This window comes from Paramisgurnus dabryanus, chromosome 20 (assembly GCF_030506205.2).
Source record: "Paramisgurnus dabryanus chromosome 20, PD_genome_1.1, whole genome shotgun sequence".
Taxonomy (NCBI): domain Eukaryota; kingdom Metazoa; phylum Chordata; class Actinopteri; order Cypriniformes; family Cobitidae; genus Paramisgurnus; species Paramisgurnus dabryanus.
In genome coordinates, this window is record NC_133356.1 from 19,181,000 (window position 1) to 19,202,805 (window position 21,806).

Sequence of the window (21,806 nt, forward strand, 5' to 3'; positions counted from 1 at the left end):
GATGTCCTTTGAAAATGCACAAAGAATTGTTTTGATGACAGCCTGACCTTTAATCAAATAAAACAAGACTTCAGCTTTAAGTCATCCAGGCTCATATACAGTATAAATGGTTGGTCGGAGTCACACCTCTGCCTTTATGTCACGCCTGTGACAGCTGCGCAGACGTCAAACAGATGATCTGCTGAATAAACTCATTCTGTGCAGCCTGCCAGGACACAGCTGACAAGCAAAACATACATGAATAGCAGGAGGGAAACAGGGTCTTCACAGAACTATTCACTACAGGATATAGAGTCATGTTTTTGTTATATTAAAAAGGTGGAAACTGTACTAAAAATGCTACTAAAAATCTTTGCCGCGAAACAGCAGCAAGCATAGTTTGGATTAAAAAGAGGAACGTTTTCCATGGTGGCACCCTGCTGGCTAATAGGACAGCCAGTAACTGACTGATCTCACAGTAAGTTGAAGTGACAAAAGAACCATTTGGTAGCACAGACACGACATACTCCAATATAGAGGATTAATGCTTTGATGGTCCATGCATGCAATGTCTTTCTTCCTCCAGAACAATCCAGCTTCATGCATTGAGTCTCCCTGCCATATTCAGAAGGTGGCATGACAACAATGTTTGAAGATTTCATATACGTTTGGTGCCTTGGAGACATGCACTTCACTTTCAACTATGTTGAAGTCGTAGTCTTATATCCTCACACACCAGATCCAAATGAAATCAAATGTGAAACCAAGATTAATTCTCAACTACAAAGCAGGGATTTCTGCAAGGCAGGTAGGCACATATCAGCTCATAGATGTACGGTACAATGTCGAACAATAACCCACATAACAAATCCGATATATATTCCTTCTGAGAGATCAAAAACCCACCTGATATTTAATTCCTCACAATGATAAAGGATCAGCATGGGTTGGCAAATGAAGGGGCTGAGAGAGAAGATGGAAAGTCTCCATTCTTAAGCAGTCAGGGGAGCAACCTGTTAAAACAAAAAAATGTTTGTTAGATTTTATTGGTCAGAACATCCTTAACATGTCAATCTATTGTATCTATATAATAAACTAAGCAGGTTTTAAAAATCGGCATTATCAAGACTGTTGCATGAAGTTTTCCTCACGTTTAGGATGCAAGATGTGTTTTAGTTGCCCGTCCTGGAAATTGCCACTTATGTAATAAGTGAAGCGCTAAGAACAAAATCATAAATGTAATGTTTGAACAATGGCATAGAAGACTCATCATGAATAAATATTTCCCAAGCTCTTTTAGAAAGTTTTCCCTATGTACCCAGTACCTAGCACCTATTTTTTTTAGTACCACTTCGGTTGAGGTTCCAATTGAGCCATATAGATGATGTGTAAACACTGCAGATCACTGATTGGTCAGAGAATCGTCACTAGCCACATTGCTAAATTAAAGATTTTTTATGCGCAGTCAAGCAAACCAAATAATGTCGTCTGTGCTTTGTTGTAAGAGTTCCCAAACTCTCTTTTCTATTATTTGCGGTAAGAAACATCATCGAGAATCAGGAACACAATTCCATCATTATGATCCATTGCTTCTGTGTTGTGTGTTTGTTTGTGGTGCGTTTACGATGATGTCACTGCAGTAAAGGCGGTGCAACTATAACAATAAGTCTAGAATTCCACCCACTTTAAAGTGGTATTAAACTGGACTGGAAAAGCAAATCGAGCCAAAGTAAAGCAAGCTGCCGTGCCAAGTCATAGCATCAGTAGAAAAGAGCCATTAGACTTGAAAGGTTCAAATTAATCAAGTCTTTTTGTAAGTAAAGGGACAGTTCACCCAACAATTTTACACATCTCCACTCATTGCTGTGACATACAGTGTTGTTTTCATGAAAATAGACAGGCATTCAAAAATACTGTCCATTTCTCACAGAAGTAAATCTTCTCATGTTTGGAAAGGACTGTATGAAAAAAAGAGCCCAAGCCAACCAAAGTGTGAATACTGTTTTTCACACAAATGCAAAAACAGTGCCTTTATGCTCCTCCACAGCCTTCATTTCAAGAACAACATCTATTTTTTAAATCATACTGACATTGTCAAACAGTTCGCTGAATTCCTATCCTTCATAATCAGATTTTGGAAGATGTTCAAGGAACACCGAGCTACTTGGTTTGAGACGGCACGTAAACAACGAAATGCATTCCAATCCTTTATGATAATACAATTTCTGGACTTAAGTTATTTAGACTTTCCCATCAATCAGTCAGTCTTTAAGTGTGAGAAACATCTGGGATGAAGAGTTTCTATTGATTTTAATTAATCCAAACGAAGAGATTCATAAAGCAAGTAACACATCAAAACAGCACTAAAACACCAATCAATCTGATATTAAACAAGTGAAACAGAATTTTTTTGTTACACAGTTGCAACTTTGAATCTTTAATAACAAGACCTCATTAAATTTGGAAACGCATGTTTCTACTCTCAACATCAGAGAACGGTCGACTCTACAGGTGCACAATCTGTAAATGTAAATCATGCCAAAAGCCCCAAGTCTAAATCGTGTTCCCTGTTCACCTTCTTACCTCACTATGTGCATGCATGCACACACAAATTAGACTCTTGTTCAATGAACACTCTGCATTTCTATAGGAGTCCAAGTCCCATTTGTTTACATGGCTCTAATTAAGTGTGCTTTAATGCAGGAGCCAAAGTGCCAACAATAATCCCTGTTTTAGGAATTGGAACACCTGAACTGCTCATGTAATGCAAGACTGACAAACAGATTGTGTTTGGTAGCCAAAGTTAAACAATGGAAACATTTCTTTAAAGGTACAATGTGTCAAACAAATTTAGGAGGATCTATTGATATAAATTAGTGATTCACCGATGTATCTCCGATTTTTTATGAATTTGAAACCATCGGCATATCGGCAATAGCACGAGAAAGGCTGATACCGATTGTTTATTAATTAACTGCATAAAGAAATCCATTATATGTAAAAAAAATGAGTTAATGTTGTTAATAAAATAAATGCTAAATGGCAAAAACCACCCTTGAAGGTTATCATGCAGTCTTATTATATTTTTTTGCTAAATTAGTGCCTCTCTTATTATGTTGGTCAGTTGAATGTTAATTAGATCCAATCCATGTTCAGTAAAAATAATTTGATGCAGAAATAAACTAGCTAATAGACCAACTGTATAGTATTGTATATAGGGATGCTCCGATCGATCGGACGCCGATCGTAATCGGCCGATAACGGCATTAAATAACGTGATCGGCACTCGCTAAATTTGCCGATCTCATGAGCCGATCTTTCTGTTTACTTTTGTCATCATAGCGTTCCTGATGAGGCTGCAATTAGAGACCATTTTAGACAGTGCGAGCATTTTGTTACCCGTTGCTCATGTGAGACGTGCAGATTTGGATTTCTCTCTCTGCCTTGACAGAGATTTGCGTATTTTCCATGAGGACGAGCTCCGGTCCTCAGCGCGATGCGTATTCACATCCCTATCAAACAGCGTATACAACACATATCTATCGCGGACAATTGCATCCTCATGCAGAAAGTTTATTACTTGCATTCGTTTTAAAGTTTTGAAGGTTTAAACTTCCATTTTCCTCACAGCTGCTCTTGTTTGCGGACACCCGCCGCATGCATACACAGCAGCCGGTCATCAGTGCACGTGAAGAGAACGATCTCTCCCACGTCTTAAAGCTACAGTATCCTAATTCATCTCTCAATAAAATTACTCTCTGCTAATCAGTGAAGAACTGTTGTACTTCATACGAATGCGTGTATATTTAATTCATACAGTAAAGACTTTGAAGTGTTTTGTTTGAATTACTATTAACAGACATAAACCTTTTTAAAGGCATATTACATTTCTCTTTGCAAGAAGAAATATTTGTTGTGCTTATTTATTTGATTCTCTATTAAAACAATAATATAGACGGTTTCATTGGACGCACGTGATACACGTCTGGATCCGAACCTTACTTCCGGTTTCGTTTTTTTAATGGTCTGACTAGCTGCTAAACTGATCTCATGAACGAATGCCTCGTCAAAAATAACAAATGTTTTGGTTTCCTAGGTAATCTATGTGTTGTTTTTTTGCTTGTTATATAAATAAACTACGTTTAAAGAACTTTGTTGTTATTTATTCTTAGCGGAGTTTACCGGAAGTTACGTGCGGACCGTGACAGCCGCTTGTTTATATTGTTACTGCTGAAACGGTCTATACCCAATTTATAGTTAGTTTCATTTCTACAAATGGTGCAAACTCTGCTAGATTATAGATAAAAGATTCCCATTCCACTGCCATTCTGTGATCGGCACTGATCGGCGATCATGATCTTGGTGATCTGTAATCGTCCCCAAAAATGCTGATCGGAGCATCTCTAATTGTATACAAGTGTTTAATATCGGTATCGGCCAGAAGTTGTTTGTTTAAATCGGTATCGGCGCATCCCTAATATAAATGCAATATTATATACAAAAACGATGTTTTCAGTGTTGTGTAAAGACCTTACATAATAAACGTAAATGTTTTTATTACCTTAGAATGAGCTGTTTTTATCTACATATAACGGCAGGTCCCCTTACATGGAAGTCAGTGTCATGTTTCTACAGTAGCCCTAAATGGACAAATTATTCTACCGAGCACGTTTCGTCTCCATGTTGCCCCAGACGATGACGTGTTTGTCCTGGGGAGGCTAGCAAAGCTTTACTATGGTTGCAATTAACAGTCTCACCGCTAAAACTGATTGCAACTTTAAAAAGTCAAGACAAAAATAAATTTAACATGGGCCCAATTGCTTTTTTTAAAGGTTAGTTACGCTGTAGGCCTACTGATAAATCATTCACATTAAAATAATAAGCTTTTATCCCCATGTTTAGCCCTCATATAGTTGGTATGCTTTCATAAGCCTTTATCCCTTTATACTGAGGCCATTTTATCCTGCCCTACATTTTTTCTTGTTTCAGAAACAGGATGTTCAACATGTCACATTACGGCAGTAAAATGGGTTGCTAATGCTATTTTTTACTGACTCTAAGTAACAAAGAGATCAATATCTGTTCCCTTTGTTGTCTTTCAACAGCACAATAACTATGTCAAAATGAATGTCAAATCTCTGCCTATAATGGACAAAGCAAATGTTTCATCCTTGAGCGATAAGGGTCTTTAAACAGTCAACCATGTTCATGGATTACAACTGTTGCTCTCTGACATAATGATTGTTTTTGCAATGAGCAGTTTATTCTGTCAAGAAGCACTGAGGCAATATCTTGTCATTTGCCAATTTAGCGTCTCTCAGTCTGCCAATTGACTCCAAATGCTCCAAAACAACAAGCACAAATCTGCCCAAAACTATAATACTGAAAGATGTGCTGAGCATGAGATGGCATTGGCTTAAGCAACACAGTAGAGGTCTTACCCGAGTGGGTTTGGGCCTAAAAGTTTCACGTGTGCCTTAGACAGGGTCGGGTATAATAATGGCGGCATCGGGTAATTTAAAATGAATGTGTTTTTGCCGAACGAGCCCAAGACGACCCGAACTCTCTCGTGTGGGTGCATCGAACCCCTCCCCTGTTTACCAATAGCGCTTGTGACATCACGTGGCTGGCGGTAGATTAATTTTTGTTGACACACACCTGGCAATAGGGCTGCACGATTTGGAGAAAAAAAATCTAATTGCGATTTTTTTTTTTTTTTTTCAAAATTGCGATTCGCGATTTAAAGTGCGTTTCATAAGTATATAATAAAAGAGCTACATCCAGGTTTGTTGTGGTGGTTTTAATAGCACCAAAGAAAGATGCTGTGCTACTGTTGATTTAAAACCTTTTAAACATTGTACCAAGTTGTCTGCAGGACTTTGCTCTTCTGCAGACAAACTTTTTTGTTTTAATCTAAGAACATTAAAATACAATTTAACAAAAATGTATTGAAAGTTTTATTTAAAATAACATATAGGCCAATGTATTTTGGTTGTCACTACAACAATGCTTCTGACAAGCAAATGTTTAGTTTTTTCTTTTAATCATAAGACTATACTCATCTTGTTTTACTTTTCAGGCATCTGTAATAAATGTAAATATATTAGTTATTAGAATCTATGATTTAACATAAGCAAAAAATACAAATAAAACACTGCACAGTCCTCACTGTAGGATTTTAAATGTGGAGCTGCAGAAGCTTGTTCAGTTAAGATTAAGGAGTGATTTTAATTTTTGGTGTGTAATAAACATTTCTGACACAGAAAGCACCAGGTTACTGTCTGTCACTTTAAGACACAAGGCAGCTTTAAAACCGCTCTGCTTTAATGTACTGATAAACATCCAGCTGTTTATGTTCACTTAGATAAGAAAGAAAACTTAAGTTTAGTGATCACGCGTGTGCTGACTGCTCTCTGTGTGCGCGCTTCATGAACCCTCGTGCCTGTAAATATTCAAAGCGGTGCAGATGTGCGCGTGCAAGAAACTATACTGTACCTCTTTCGTCTTGTGTGTTCCGGGCTTTAATGAAACCTGCTTATAGTCTGATGAGGCGCTTGTCATTGTTTGCGATGCATGACGAGAAACGGACGTATATACACCTTTCTTTAAGTCCAACATTACACAAAACGGAAATGTTTTCGCGTATTTCTGTCCTTTACTTTGCCGGTTAAGGAGTTATAATGGGTTTTTAAAATGACTGAATCCAAAATCTGCCAACTTCATGACATTCCGCGTTGTGCAGTTAATTCCATTTGTATCCATTTCGCGATTCTGTTCGTGTTTTCCGCAATCGCGGAAATCATATGGCCGTACACTTTGTTGAGGAGTTGAACTGCTGCTCGCTCATGTTTTCCTAATGGTGTTATCTGACGTGTAGTCAGCACCTCAGTGTTAATGCACTCTATTGGTTTAAACTGCATCAAACGTAAAATGCGCATGAAGTGAACTGTCAAAAACTGCGTACTAGATGATTGTTATATTTGATAGTTTTGAATTGAAATAATCGCAGCTCTTGCGATTCGAAAATCACACCCATTCACATCGCGATTTCGGTTTAAAAACGATTAATCGTGCAGCCCTACCTGGCAATCAATTTTAAATGTTCATTTGTGCGGTTACCTTGGTGTTGACATCAGATAACGAAGTAAAATAAATAGAGCAGTGGACCAAATTGGTAACGAGGCCAACAACGTTTACATTCAGGTCCAGTCGAGTAAAAAAAAGCCACTGTTTTAGGTTGGACTCTGGTGATTCTCACGAAATCCAGACTAAGAAGGCGTCCAGCATCAGAATTTTTATAGAATTATAACATTTTTTTAGATTATCATTATAAAAAATTATCATTACCGCAACATGATATTACATTAAATATATGCATTTACAAACTCATGTTTCGGTAATGAGAACTAGAAAGTTCTAAGACAGACAAAATTTTAGATTTTTTAATTATAAATTTTCCTTGTCAAAGAACCCAAAACCAGTCATGGACACGTTGTGGTAATGAAAATTTTCCCCATAAATGTGAAAAAACAACAAAATTGGTTTCGTATGATGTCATTTGAAATTATGTGCAAAATAGTACATGAAGAGATGTTTGTAACTGCTTCTCATTTTGATACTTTCACTTTGCATTTACTTTTTTTTTCAAAATGATTCATGAGACGGCATAAGTCTAATTTCGCGAGAATCACCCACTCGGGTTGGGTCTTTATTAAAAAAAAATTAAAAAAGGATTTATGCAGCTTTGGGTAAAAAAATATTCGGGTCATTTTGGGTCTGGTACAGTTTTTGGACCTGAGAAGACCTCTACAACAGAGTATGAGGATGGACACTGATAAAACTGAAACAAATTGAAATTAAAACCTGTAGTGTTTAACCACAGACAGACGCGAGGATTTCTCAGAGGAGCATCTAATTCTCGTACACAAAATCTTGTGTTTGTGGCTCTGATGACAGCGTAATAAAACATGCATGCAGCTCAACAGAGAGGAAGAGGCCGGTAAGCAGAGAAGCTCATCATGTGTTTCTCCCTCCTGTGGTGCACTGCGAGGGAGAAAGAGAGCGAGCGAGAGAGATTAAGTAGGAGAGCGAGCTGTGACTGCTTGCTTGAAACTTGTTTATCCGCCAGCCTGCCTCCACACTGCGCTCATTCAGACTGAAACAAAGACTGATCAGCCAAAAGACTCCGCTAGGACATGGACTACAAAACAGAAGCACCAGAGAACAAAACAGAGATGGACAGAAAGGGGAAGAACAGACGATGCAAGGGGAAAGCAGAGGGAGACATTTTAAATTCTGTCCCTGCTTGTGGACATCATGGTTAAGTTCATGGAAGCTTATCTGGCCATCACTTCTAAAAAAAACCACTTCTTGGATAAGACAAACTGTTGCAAAATCACTAAAGAAACTAAATCTAAAATGAAGAACTGAACCATTAGGGAGCACTGTAATCCAAACAAGGAGCTCTTCATAATTATCTGACAACAACATGAGGCACTAATGGATCAAAACTAAAGTTGTCAAAAGTTCGGAACTAACACCGTGTCTATTCCAGACGCAAACGGCACAACACGGTGTGACAAAAGACGACAAAACCAATTATAATCAGTTTACTGTCTGGGATTCCGATCTATACAACTTTGCAGTAAACACGTCCACTAATAATCTCGACAGAAACACTATTAAACCATTGAAATAAACAATACTGACAAGGGGGAAAAAAACAGTAGCTGCTTGCTAATTTATGTCTTTGTTATTTATTACACTTCACCTGAATAATTAAAGTCTGTTTACTTAATTAAGAAATACTTTAAATAGCACTGGAGAGAACACATTTATCAACAGCCAGGGGAAGATTGTTCACGCATGCCTCTTTATTCCACTTAAATGGGTTGTCATTAAAACATGTGTTCAAAAAACTATGAACACTAACTACCATTGGTGAAAGGTCAGATATGGTCAGAAAAACATGCTAGATCAGTGGTTCTCAAACTTTTTCAGTGTGTGCCCCCCCCCCAAAGAAAATGTATGACAAAAAACAGTTCTAAAACTCAACATTTTAATAAAAAAAACATTATGTTATACAAAGTAGTGCTTTTGGTTAGTAGCCTTATTTATTTTAGGTTTAATTACACAGAATTCATGATAAATGAATGCATTTTATAAAATCATAAAACTGGGGCCCCCCTGGCACCATCTCATGGCCCCCCTGTTTGTGCTAGATTATATAGCTGCACGACCCAAGAAAAATGCCATATGCAATAACTTGCTAAATAATGCAATCCCTGATATGCATAAGGGATGCTCACTGTTTAAGTAAAAGGGATAGTTAACCCAAAAATGAAAAGTCTGCCATTATTTTCACACTCTCATGTTGTAACAAACCTGTATACATTCCTTTGCTTTGATGAACACGAAGGAAGATATTTTGAGGAGTTTTTGTAACCAAACCGATCATGAGCCTCATTCACAGCAATAGTAGGAGGAAAAGACAATACTATAGAAGCGAATGGGGCTCATTAACAGATCATGTTTGGTTATCGGAGTAGTATTGGATCGGCTTAGACCATCTGATCCACTCGTTCAACTGTGTTGATGTGATGTGTTTTGATTAGTAAAAAAAAACATACGGCACACCACTGTCACAATAAGCATTAACAGATCTGCACAAACCTGTATTGCAATGCTTAAATGACTTGTTAAACTGGAATATTATACTGTATTACATGTAGTATTTACATTTAATGTGTAATCTTGTTTTGATGAACACAAATATTATCCTGACTAGAATTGATGACAGCGACACATGCAGCTGTGACCAACTCAGCAACCTGGTAGCTACAGTGTTTCCGCTATATACATTCAACCGTGGCGGCCCGCCACTCATAAAACATCCCCGCCACGCCTGCGGTTGTGGATAGAAGGGATACAGCAAACGAAATCTCGTTGGATGAGCACTGTTTTATCCTAATCCTTTAACCAAACCCAACTCTAAACACAAAATTTCACACGATTGTAGGATGTTTTTGTATCTAATTTAGCCAGAACCGCTGTTTTCATCCTAATAATCCTACCTCCAAATCTAATCCGTAACTTTTCGGCATTTGCTGTATCCCTTCTAGACAAAACCCACACCGGGAGCTCGCAAAAAAGCTACTGCGAGACTGGCTGTCTTGAAATAAATTCCTTTCTGGATTTGCGTTGTTCACTCATTTATAAATAAATCTCCTAAAATATCATAATTTCCTCCATGGGTTTAGTTTCATGCACAAATAGATTTAAATCAACAGAGGATTATTAAGCTACGTTTCTGTTTTGAGAAATAATAATAAAATAAATAAGCCTATACGAAATATGTTGCACTTAAATAATTATTAAATTGACAAAACGAATAAAAAAGTATTTGAGTTTCTGTTCTTTTTTTGTGACGCGCTCTAAAACCAAACCAGCAGAAAGCACGTCATGTTTTTTAATGATTATAAATAAGCACAAGGTTTTCTCCTTATTGTGAGTTTACAAAATAAAAAAACATCATTTGAAGTTGCGAATGTTGTTTTACTTTTATCTTTATGACTATAAATTTAGGGTGATTTAAGCTGCAAGGTCATCACGCATATGATGTTCACCGGCGCATATCTACACCAACACAGCGCAGGGCTGCGAGAAAAGACATAATTAAACTTTTGATTTAACATATTACGAGTTTTTTGGACATTCATTTGGAATCACTGTACTCATATTATCAACTTATCTGGCCATTAGTTATTCAGTATAGGCTATAAGCGCAGCGCGCTGCTGAGCGCTCAGCTGTCAGTCAATCGTCTGTGCTTTAGATCGACACTCACAAAGTTTCACATTAAATAAGATATTTGTCCAAAAACAAAAGGCTAAATACTGAATACTACTTATATGCGACTGCAAGACATTAATAGTCGAATCTGTTTGTAAGGAAACTTACATTATTCCCGTGGAAGAGAAGAACGTTGGTAATAGAAACTTGAGGCAGACGGTGAGACTGTTTTATCTGTTTTCAGACGAAACAGCAGGGTCGGGGTACCCGCGGGTGAACCGCATAATATTTGATCTAACGGGTGTAATAGGCTATTCGCGTGTCATTTGTGTTGTAGATGCAGGTCGGGACTCAATAGACAAGATTAAATGCGGGTCTAACATCCAAGACCAAAATTCGAATCGTTTTTAAATGACTCGTGCTTATTTGTGTTTAAGATCTGTCTGAAGACCGGTAAAGGTTTATATTTAACTGCGCGATTTGCGGTGTGACCGGCTCGGGGTCACAGTCTTTATGTCAAATGGTACGGGTGTGAAATAAAATTGCTGCTGATGTCGGATAACTGGTCGGTTGTTCTGTCAATCACAGCGGTGCGGATTATCAAACAGGACTGCATGACTTTGTAACAGCTCTGTACGCTAAACACGAGGACGAACTTGCAATGCACACTACATTAAAACTACAATGAAATATCCGAACTACGTACGTAGCTGTGTAACGTTTTTTTAAGAAAATACAGTTTAGATCAAACATAGAAAAGCAATATGCTATAAATATAAGGAAAAGTAAATGACAGCGTGAAAATTATAAAAAAATACATGTTAGTTTACTGTAGCCTATATTCTACATTAATTTTTTTTTTTACATTTATAATCATCATGGGCGCCCCCTGCCGCCACAGCTGAAAAAAATCCTAGAGGAAACACTGAGCTAGATTTGAGCGCTTTTTCAAACACTGTGACAGTGTTATTTTTCCGCGGCACACCAAACAAGTGGTCACGGCACAGTGGTTGGGAAACAGTGATGTAGGGAACGATTTCAAACTGCGGTTATGAAACTCCAATTTTATGAGAAAATACTAATGGTGTTGAATGATGAATTTGCACATGGTTTGTCTTAAAGCATATTAAAAACACCAAATAGACATATAAACAACAATAAAAACTAGAAAAAAATACATGCCAATAAAAAAAGCATATGTTCCAGGGACATCCAGACAAATCTCAAACGGTGAAGTAGTTCAGGGACAAAATGTCTACGATATGTATTTTTAAGTAACCAGAAAAGATAATACATAACAGGGCTCCAGAGGGCCACCAAATGGATGCATTTTGCCACCAAAATTTGAGAGTGTGCCATTGAATTTTATATCCAGTTGCACATGTGCGACCAGTAAATTTTTTTTGTGATGTGACACTGAATTTGAAACTAGGGTGACCATACGTGCCATTCTTCCCGGACGCATCCCATCCAGGATTTCGGTGCGTCTTCCGGAAGTCGTATTTGTTGACCGCATACGCCATTCAGTTAAAAACATAAGATATACAATCGTAGTTTCATTCTTACCTTAAAATGTAACGGTTGCTTTTCTGTAATAATAATAATAATTCTCTATGACATATGCGGTCGACAAATACGACTTACGGAAGACGAACACAAAATCCTGGACGGGATGCGTCCGGGAAGAATGGTACGTATTGTCACCCTATTGAAACAGCACGTTGTACTTTCTGCATCTATTATCAAAGTATTTATTAGTAATACAGTGGAAATTAGTAGAAATGTGAATATTTGGTTAGCATGTTGATTTACGGTCTGTGCCCCAAAAATTTTCAGTTGGGGGCTACTGTGCTCCTAGTGAAAAAAGTTAGTCTGGCCCCTGCATAAAAAACCTGCAGTCTCCATTGTCTTCACTAACAAGTTTTATGCAGTGTTTTTGTTAGCAGTCCATCTTGTTTACAGCGTGGGAACGTGCTGCTTTAAAACGCCTGATACAAACAGAATGCTGCCTCCAGCTGTCGTTACGAATATCACAAAACTGATTTTAGTCTTTGGTGAGTTCAACCTTTAGCCCTTCAAAGTCAACCAATGTGGGAAAAATATTCCTGGATTTTTTGTTACAATTACAACAAAAGTTTGCTGACAGAGTTGTCATTCCGTTTAAACTGATGGCTATATTGAGAAAATGTATAGGCCAAATAAAAAATCTGCCAAATAAATTTCTCAGAAATACAAAGAAATCATTTTATTTGACCTTGTAAAGTCATCTAATGCTCTATACTAAACAAAAAATGTTGTAAATTATTCAAGCTGTTTGAATAATCAAATCACTATTGTCAAGATTTGCCAAGAAATGTTCTTTAACACATTCTGACGTAAAGCAGATGCATTTAATAGTGTTGTTAGAAAGCTACAAAATTCACGCTTTTCTTGAGTGTTATACCACTGAGAAAAGTAATTTAGTCAAGATTGCTACAGGTGTACTGCACTGTAACTGCTGCACTGCAAATCACTTAAAAAGGGTCATTGAGGTCGACAACACTATTTTTTGAAACATTAACATACATAGTCTTAGGCCACCCAAACCAGCTTTGTTGTTGTACTAAACTTTTAATGCCCATCCATATTTACTTTTCACTCTTTTTATTAAAATACAAAGAAAACATACAGGAAATATGTACAGTAAATCTCTCCCTCTCTCTCTCTCTCTCTCTCTAAAACTTTTCACGTCTTTTTGCTTCAAATTATAGTAGTATCGATAACAGTTTCGTATCAGTATTGATAAAATGTAAATGATGCCCATCCCTAGTTGTAACAGTTTAAGCACACCTAAGTTTTAAACAGCAATGCAATGCAAGTCCATAGACCATCATGACTCTGCATAACACGATATAATGTTAAAAGGCTCTGAAGCAAGAACTAACCAAGATAAATTCCACCAAACATGGCCATCTTCTGTGTGGTCATGTTTATCTACCGGTCAATAAGAATACCGACTGTTCAACACCACCACAGTACTGTATCTCCCAAGAGCTCGTGCAATTCTAAATATGTGAGACGAATGCCTATTGATTGCTCTCTTTTAAAAAGCTTATACTGGTTTATTATTTTAAAGAGATGACCATCCCAACATGCTGAGTGCATGCTAAGTTGCGGTCTATATCTTAGCAGTCAGGAAAGTGCAGAGCTATTGATTTAATGTTTGAAACATTATCTGTAATCAAATGAAGGCTTATAGAAATAAAGTGTGGAAAATTAAGTCATCGGCAGCCACACATACTCCAACAGAAAGAAAAGCCACAAAGACTGCATTACTTTCTGGAAGGAAATTAAATAACATTGCATTTATTTATTGATGACAGTAAACTAATTCCCTTTAATCATCCAGAGTCCATAAGCATACACTATCTGTTATCATGGTCATGTAATCTTCTGCTAATGCTTAAATAGTTTTGCTTGATTGCAAAATGTAGTTAAGTAAAAAAAAAAAGTTATTCAGGGTAATAAGCTAGATGATAAACAAATAATCAAGCTTCAAATTTTAGCATTATTTATTTAAATTACCTAAGTGAAGTAAACTTTAAGGGTCATAGCATTGAAAATCAGACTTTTTCCATGTTTAAGTGCTATAATTGGGTCCCCAGTGCTTCTATCAACTAAGAAAATGTGAAAAAGAACCACCAACTAACTTAGTTTTGGTAAACTATTCTCTGCAAGTAGGGGTGGCACGGTTCACAAAACCCTCGGTTCGGTTCGTATCACGGTTCTATGGTCACGGTTCACGGTTCAGTACGGTTCTTGTTGTTATTTTTTCTTTAAATTTTTCACACGCCAGAAATGTATTATCTTATTAATGTATTAATTATCCATAATTTAGGATACATCATTAAAAAAGTTATATCATGTAATCATGCACAAACTGAATTTGACTTTAAGCACATTGGACCATCTCTGAGGAAAGCCAGATGAGATTTTGATAGAGCAAGAGAGAAGACATTGATGATTTCAACATGCTTTTCATTTAATTGGCAAAAAAGAGAATGTGTATTGCCATCTACATAAACTTTATGTGCATTTTTAGCACACAAAGATAACTTGCATTTATTAAAATGCCAACTTCAGTGTAGCTCTTAGATTTATCACTGAGAGGCTGCTTTAATACTGAGAGTTTATGTGGACGAGAGAGAAACATAACCTTTGCACCTGTAATATTTTAATCCGTCTCTTTTGTCCACTTTTGACCACTTCTGTCCTGATTACTTTGAGGGGCAATTTCTGAAATAAGATCGCGCAACTTTCACACGCTAGCAAAATGAAACTACGCGGAAATCAGCCGCTTTAATTTTATCAATGAAAGGCTAAAAATAGCGCTGAATATGAAAAGACGTAAAACATTGTGTTCAGTACCTCAGATAAATGGTCGGAGAGAAGGCGATCTCCTGTGGCTGTTGGAGAATATTCAACCCATAGACTGCAGTTCAATCTGTTGTTTTATTCCGCTGTCATCATAAGTAACATAGAATGGTAAGAAAGAGACCGCACTCAGGGACTGAATCAAATACAAAAACTGTATTAAAATACCGAATCGTGTTCACAGGCCATAACAAACACAAAGACAAACGTTTCGGGCTTAGCCCATCATCAGTGTCACAACTTTCGAAACGTTTGTCTTTGTGTTTGTTATGGCCTGTGAACACGATTCGGTATTTTAATACAGTTTTTGTATTTGATTCAGTCCCTGAGTGCGGTCTCTTTCTTACCATTCTATTCATTTCCCTTGGAGTTACGCACCGGGCATATAATATAGACATTAGGCGCAGACGCCACTTTTTCTCACATCATAAGTAACATGAAATAAAAATATGTTTCCACACACCAAACTTATACGACGCTGGCGCATCCTCCAACTGCGGGCAGACTTCCTTTTCTCTCCCACTTGCCATTTCTACACGTAATATAACCTGCAGTACTTATACTCCAAACGAGTCACCTCTTCTTTCGCGCGAAAGGGAAACACGCTATCTGAGGTCACATACAGGGCATGAGACTACATTGCGCATGCCATGAACCGTTGAACCGTGCGGTACACACGCGCTCCGAACCGAGACAAGCGAACCGAACGGTTCGGATTTTTTTCATGGACCGTGCCACCCCTATCTGCAAGCATGTGAAAAATTAGATTATTCAGATTTTACCTGTTTTAGGACACAAGCAGCAAGTCCAATTACAATACTACCACCCCTTAAATCTGCAAGGCTCTGCCATTTAGTGCAGAGAGAAAGAAAAAATAATTGACAGCGCAATTGATTTAATTTCAACAAACCACTATCATTCACATAGTGTATGCACTTTGGGGACACCAAAGTAGATGTTGGCCGATATATTGCCGAGGCAGATTTATCCGCCGATATTTGACCATTTTTTTCTGCCTCGGCCGATAAATCTTTCCGTTTGGCTGATAGATTCTTCGGTTGGGTCATGTTAGCGCATTAGTATTGTGTTCCAAGGTAAATACACTCGAGCCAACGCAGCAACCCACAGACCGGTTGGCGCACAACACCAAAGGAATGCAAGAGCAACCCGAGAGCAAATGGCTTCATAATAGACAATTTATCATCACGCTCAAAAATAACCAAAGAGTTTCAATATTTTTCCTATTTAAAACTTGAATTTTAATTTTCCGTCAGTCTTAGTACATGATGCAACTAGGCTTGCCGCGATAGTCGGTGAAACGGTGATAACCGGTGCTTCAGCCTCTCACCGGTTAGATCACTTGCCCACCGCGACACCGTCTTTCACCGTCGTTTTGATATTTTCGTGTAATTAAATCATTTAGTTTCGTTAGAGAGAGCAAACACTTACAACTGAATGTGTCTGTTGTCTGAATTTAGCGGAGCTGAACGCGCATCACGTCACAGAGCAGCAGGTGTCAGATTTCATTTATTTCTGTCAGAGTTTGCGAGACGAGCTGACTGACCAGATGATGACAGAAGCCGCGTGCTTACTCGTTTTTGTTATAATATACATATATGATGTTTAATATAAGCGAGATCATTTTTGTTGTTGTGTTTTTCATCAAGAAAAATAATAAACCCATCATTCAAGCCGCGCTTTATGGAGAAGTAGCCGGTTGCTCTGCTTGGGACTGGCAGGTTCTGTGAGAATTACCTGCCCACATTGACTCAAGCACTTAATTAAACCAGCTGTTGCACTCACATTGCATGCAAATTCATACGCGATTTAACGCAGCGTACCCAAGCACTGCATTTAAACAGTTGCGTAATTCAAAAGTGAAAGTAAAATGTGCACATCTGAATGCGCATTTATAAGCCCCTCCCACACGGTGAAACCGGGATCACCGGCTTTGTGACGCGCCGATTAACCGGTGGGAAAATTCTGTCACCGCGGCAACCCTAGATGCAACTACAGAAAAGTCTTAAACGTTTTAAATAGAATGTCACTGAAGGTCCAACACTGTGACTGGCCTGTGATTATTGTTTCATGTGATTGGTCAATGCACTACCGTTTTTAAATAACACAGTGGAACTGCAACCATGTGTGTATGCTTGATGAAGATCTTGTGATCAAAACGTCGCTGTAATAAATATTTTCATCTTTTGCCAGCTAATAGTGTGCGGTAGGGGTGGGCAGAATGACCAAAAATCTATTTCACGGAATGAGTCATTTTATTTTACGGAACGGAATATTTCACGGTATAAATGTTTTTCAGGGTATATTGTTTTTTGATGATAAAAATGTACAGAAATACACCACTCACTATAGCTTTTAACTAAATGCTCACCACAGTTTTAAAATATGAGCAATTTAAAGTTAATAATGTTAAAGTGAAAATGCCCAGAAGATAACAACAGCTAAGTCATGATTAGACAGAATCTTGTTTTTAATAGAGTTATTAATTTTATAGACTATTGAAGCTATAGTATGGCTTCATTGTATTTTGTATTTATGCATACATTAAACATATGCAATATGTAAAATGAACAGGTATATAAATATATGCAAAAACCTACAGACAGGATAAATACCTGTATATGAGAGACGAAGCTCTAGATATTATAAATGTGACAGGTGCTATGATGTGATGATCATAAAGTTTGTTTTAAGGTCTTGACGCCCTTTACTTTCTATTAGACTTACATTTGCATCTTTCTCATCTTTCCGATGAATGTTTGTATAAGCAAATGGCGCGTCAAACTACATCACTCCATCATCGAGAGAGAGCGAGCGAGAGCGAGAGAGCGAGCGAGAGAGAGAGAGCGAGAGAGAGAGAGAGCAAGAGACAGAGAGAGCAAGAGAGAGAGAGAGCGAGAGAGAGAGAGCGAGAGAGAGAGAGCGAGAGAGAGAGAGCGAGAGAGAGAGAGCGAGAGAGAGAGAGAATATCGCTGCGTGACCCGCGGTGGATTCACTGGCACTTATTATAAAAATAACACAAATAACTCGTTCATTTTTTATAAGTGAACTATTTACATGTTTCTCCGTCACACTCAGTCTAACATGCTGGAGGGCAGAGTTAGCCACGCCCACTTATTTGCATTCTGCGAAATAGACGGAATAGAAAAATCTGTTACGTCTGACATTTTATTCCGCGGTAACGGAATATACCGTCATACCGCCCAGCCCTAGTGTGCGGGATACCTTTTATTCATTTTTGTAGAAAAAATATTGAAACTGTTTGGTTATTTTTGAGCGCAATGCTAAATAGTCTAATCAGATTTAATGTATTATGCTAAGCTATGCTAAAAGTGGTACCGCTAGACCCGGAGATCAGCTGAATGGATTCCAAAACGGTAAAAATCAAATGTTTAATGTCTAGGGGAGCTGGAAAATTAATTTAAGTGGAGTGTCCCTTTAATCTATAAGCATTCTTTTAAATAAAAAAAGAATATTGCATAAACATGCTAAATAAATGTTTATTTAGTTTCACTAATTGTTTATATGTTTTTCAGTTACTCTAATATATATTTTAAATATCGGACACGTTGCTTTCTTCATTTCGACCATAAAATAAACCCATTTCGGTCGACCTCTACACCAAAGATTTATTTTACATCTTTAAAAAATTTCTTATAATTTAACTCCTTTAAGTCACAATACAATCTTTCCTTCGGCTAAACTACTAGATCATTATTTTAAAAGGCCAGAATTATCTTTTTTCATAAAATAATTTTGTCTTAAAAATAGACTTGGAAAAGGTCTAACAGAAAAGACAAAATACTTAAATTTATGCATTTCTGTTTGGATAGTTTTGGAAAGTCTTGTAATAATAGACGATAGTCACACAGGAATCTGTTCCCATCTAATTCTCATCTAATGAATTAAACCAACACCCGATTAGACAAAAGGGCCTTACCCCAAACAAAAATAAAATATGACTCACCAACAACAAGGCTCAACATTTGGAATAACAACTCCAGAGGATGTACATTATCCAGCCTATTACAGCACAAATTACACTCGCAAGATGTTACACTGTTCACGGCCAATTCACTGCATTCAATCTCTTTTACGAGGTAATGTTTTAAGAACCGTCTTAGAGAAATAGCTGACCTTGAATTTAAGTGACAAATTTAGTGAATCCAAATCAGTTCAGATATATCAGACTGTGGTAAAGCTCCTGCCCGATTCCCCAAACCTCTGTGAGTCAGACAATGTTTAAGAATTACACAGCAATAAATCTGCAACGTAAGACGCAGACACAGCCTACAATACACACACTTTTATAATTGATGTAAACATAAGACAACAAAAACATTTATAGAGGCTCTAAAGTCTTTTTGAAAGCTTTTGAAAACTTTTCACAAACAGGAAAACATATTAAGAACAAATATTTTATATTAAACAGAAGACTAATTAATTAAAAAGAAAACAACAACTGATGGACAAACAGATCAGCTCTTCAAGCTAAACATAAAGGCTGACATGAGAGCGGTTTCATCTTGAAAGAGTGGAAGCACTGCTCTTTGTAACTACCCCGGTGTACAAGAGCTCTTGACGGCAGGCAGAAAACCCTGAAGAGATTAGAATAACTAATCTGCCGCCGCTACTTCAAAAAATGTTGTTTTTCTGAGTCCTTTGATCTCACATTTACAGATAATTGAATCAATCTTCCATTTCTTTAACCTGAAGGGTAAAAGCATTCTAGGTGCACACTTGCCATCTCTCGGATTCAGGTAGACTGATTAATACTGGCCTGCTAAATGCATTCAGCATTTATTTCAGCTGGGACTTTACTTTATGATAAACATTTATTCATCAGCTGATTTTAATCTAAATATAAAAAAAAACACTCCACATCAGGTAAACACAAACAGTATATAGTATGTTGAAACTAATCTAAAGGTCTACTTTAATAGTCTGTTTTCTGATGCCACTGCACAATGCTTCAATACATTTATATTTTTATCACATATCCATTTATTTTCTCATCTGCCCAAAAGACCTTAAAATTGCCTTCTCAAAGAAAAAAGTAGGTCTATAAATTAGGGATGGGCGGTATACCGATATGGTTTCCCAACGCGATGCGGAATTAGCCAATACCGTTCATATCGATATGGTTTGATGCAACATAGGGCTGGGCGATATGACAAAAAAAATTATCGAGAAAATGTTTTCCATATCAGTCGATATCGATAATTATCATGATAAATAACAAATCTTTACTCCTGTCAAATTTAAAGGCAGATTTTTGCTCCTGAATGAAAATTGTAAAAAACAGACAGTTAATAATGGTTTTAAACTACTTTTTATTCAGAACATGACAAATACAAATACTAAAATCTTGTTTTAATGCATCTGTATTAAATGTAAATCTATTTGTTATGAAATCAACACATTTCTGACACAAAAGCAGCAGACTACTGTCCCTTTAAGACCCAAGACAGACTGCTTTAAGTTTCAATATACTGAGTAACAGCTGTTTATGTTCACTTAAACAAGAAAGAAAACTTAGTTCCGTGATCATGCGTGTGTTATACATATACAAGCTATACACGCTGATAAATGGATGTCAAGAGTGTCACGTTGCTGTGGGAGCGCACATACGCAAACACTATATTCACTGCAGTGGTGGATCTGCTGCTTTTCCTCAGTGTCCTGAATTTGTGAATGTCCTGTAAATATACTTTTAAAGCTGAGCGGACGCAAGGCGGGCGCTGAATGAAAGTACAGTATACTGCACCTATTGTGTCTGCTGTGTTTGACGAACCCTGTTTGCGCGTCCAACATTACACACAAGAAAATGTTTCCGCGCATTTGGATTTCGTGATTCCGTCCGCGTTATCCGCATCGCGAAAATCATAGGTCTCTACTAATAAATGAATAACTTGACTCATCTCCCACTCCTTCAAGTCTAACTGACACTGTGATTGTAAACCAAGAGCGCGTGCCGCATCCGGAAGTGCTCGCGCAACATTACGCACAGTGCGTAAACATTATCGATCACTTATCGAACTTCCCTTATCGTTTTATCGGAAAAGTTTATATCGGTAAAATTATCGTTATCGAATTATCGCCCAGCACTAATGCAACACAAGCTCTGCCCCAGCAAATTGTACGCGACATGGAGAAACACGCAGAAACCCTTCATGATGCTTGGATGCGCCTCATGAATGTAGACAAAAACTGTGGCTGCATGCACTCAGAGGATTGTAATAATCGAGATCAAAACTAGAATAAAATATCTTCACAATCTGCTTTTACAGAGAGATCATTGGAATTAAGTTACCGCTGCATCTGTGTGCTTACGTCCCAACAAGATGTCTGACACGCCATCACAACACCTATTTATCTAATGCGCTATTGCAGTTATTCTTCATCAATATTATAACAATATTAGGTGAGTGACACGGCCCGCAAAATTTCAAAATCCCTGGTAGCCCTTCGGGAAGGCACTCTTCAGTTTTTGGTAGCCCGAAATTAATGCAAGTAGCCTGAATAAAAAATACATTACTTTTAATGTAGAATATTGAGCCAAACATCTACCAAAACACAAACAACACAAAATTACAATCATCAGTAC

General features: G+C 37.5%; 1 protein-coding gene across 2 annotated transcripts in view; it reads right to left on the reverse strand.

The window, feature by feature from the left end:
* Positions 1 to 21,806, reverse strand: part of ndst2a (N-deacetylase/N-sulfotransferase (heparan glucosaminyl) 2a) — a 132,829-nt gene that overhangs the window by 105,294 nt on the left and 5,729 nt on the right. For both annotated transcript variants that reach the window (XM_065296928.1, XM_073812837.1), the window contains exon 2: positions 886 to 992. The gene's annotated coding sequence lies outside the window, so the exon portion shown is untranslated. The remainder of the gene's footprint in view (positions 1 to 885; positions 993 to 21,806) is intronic.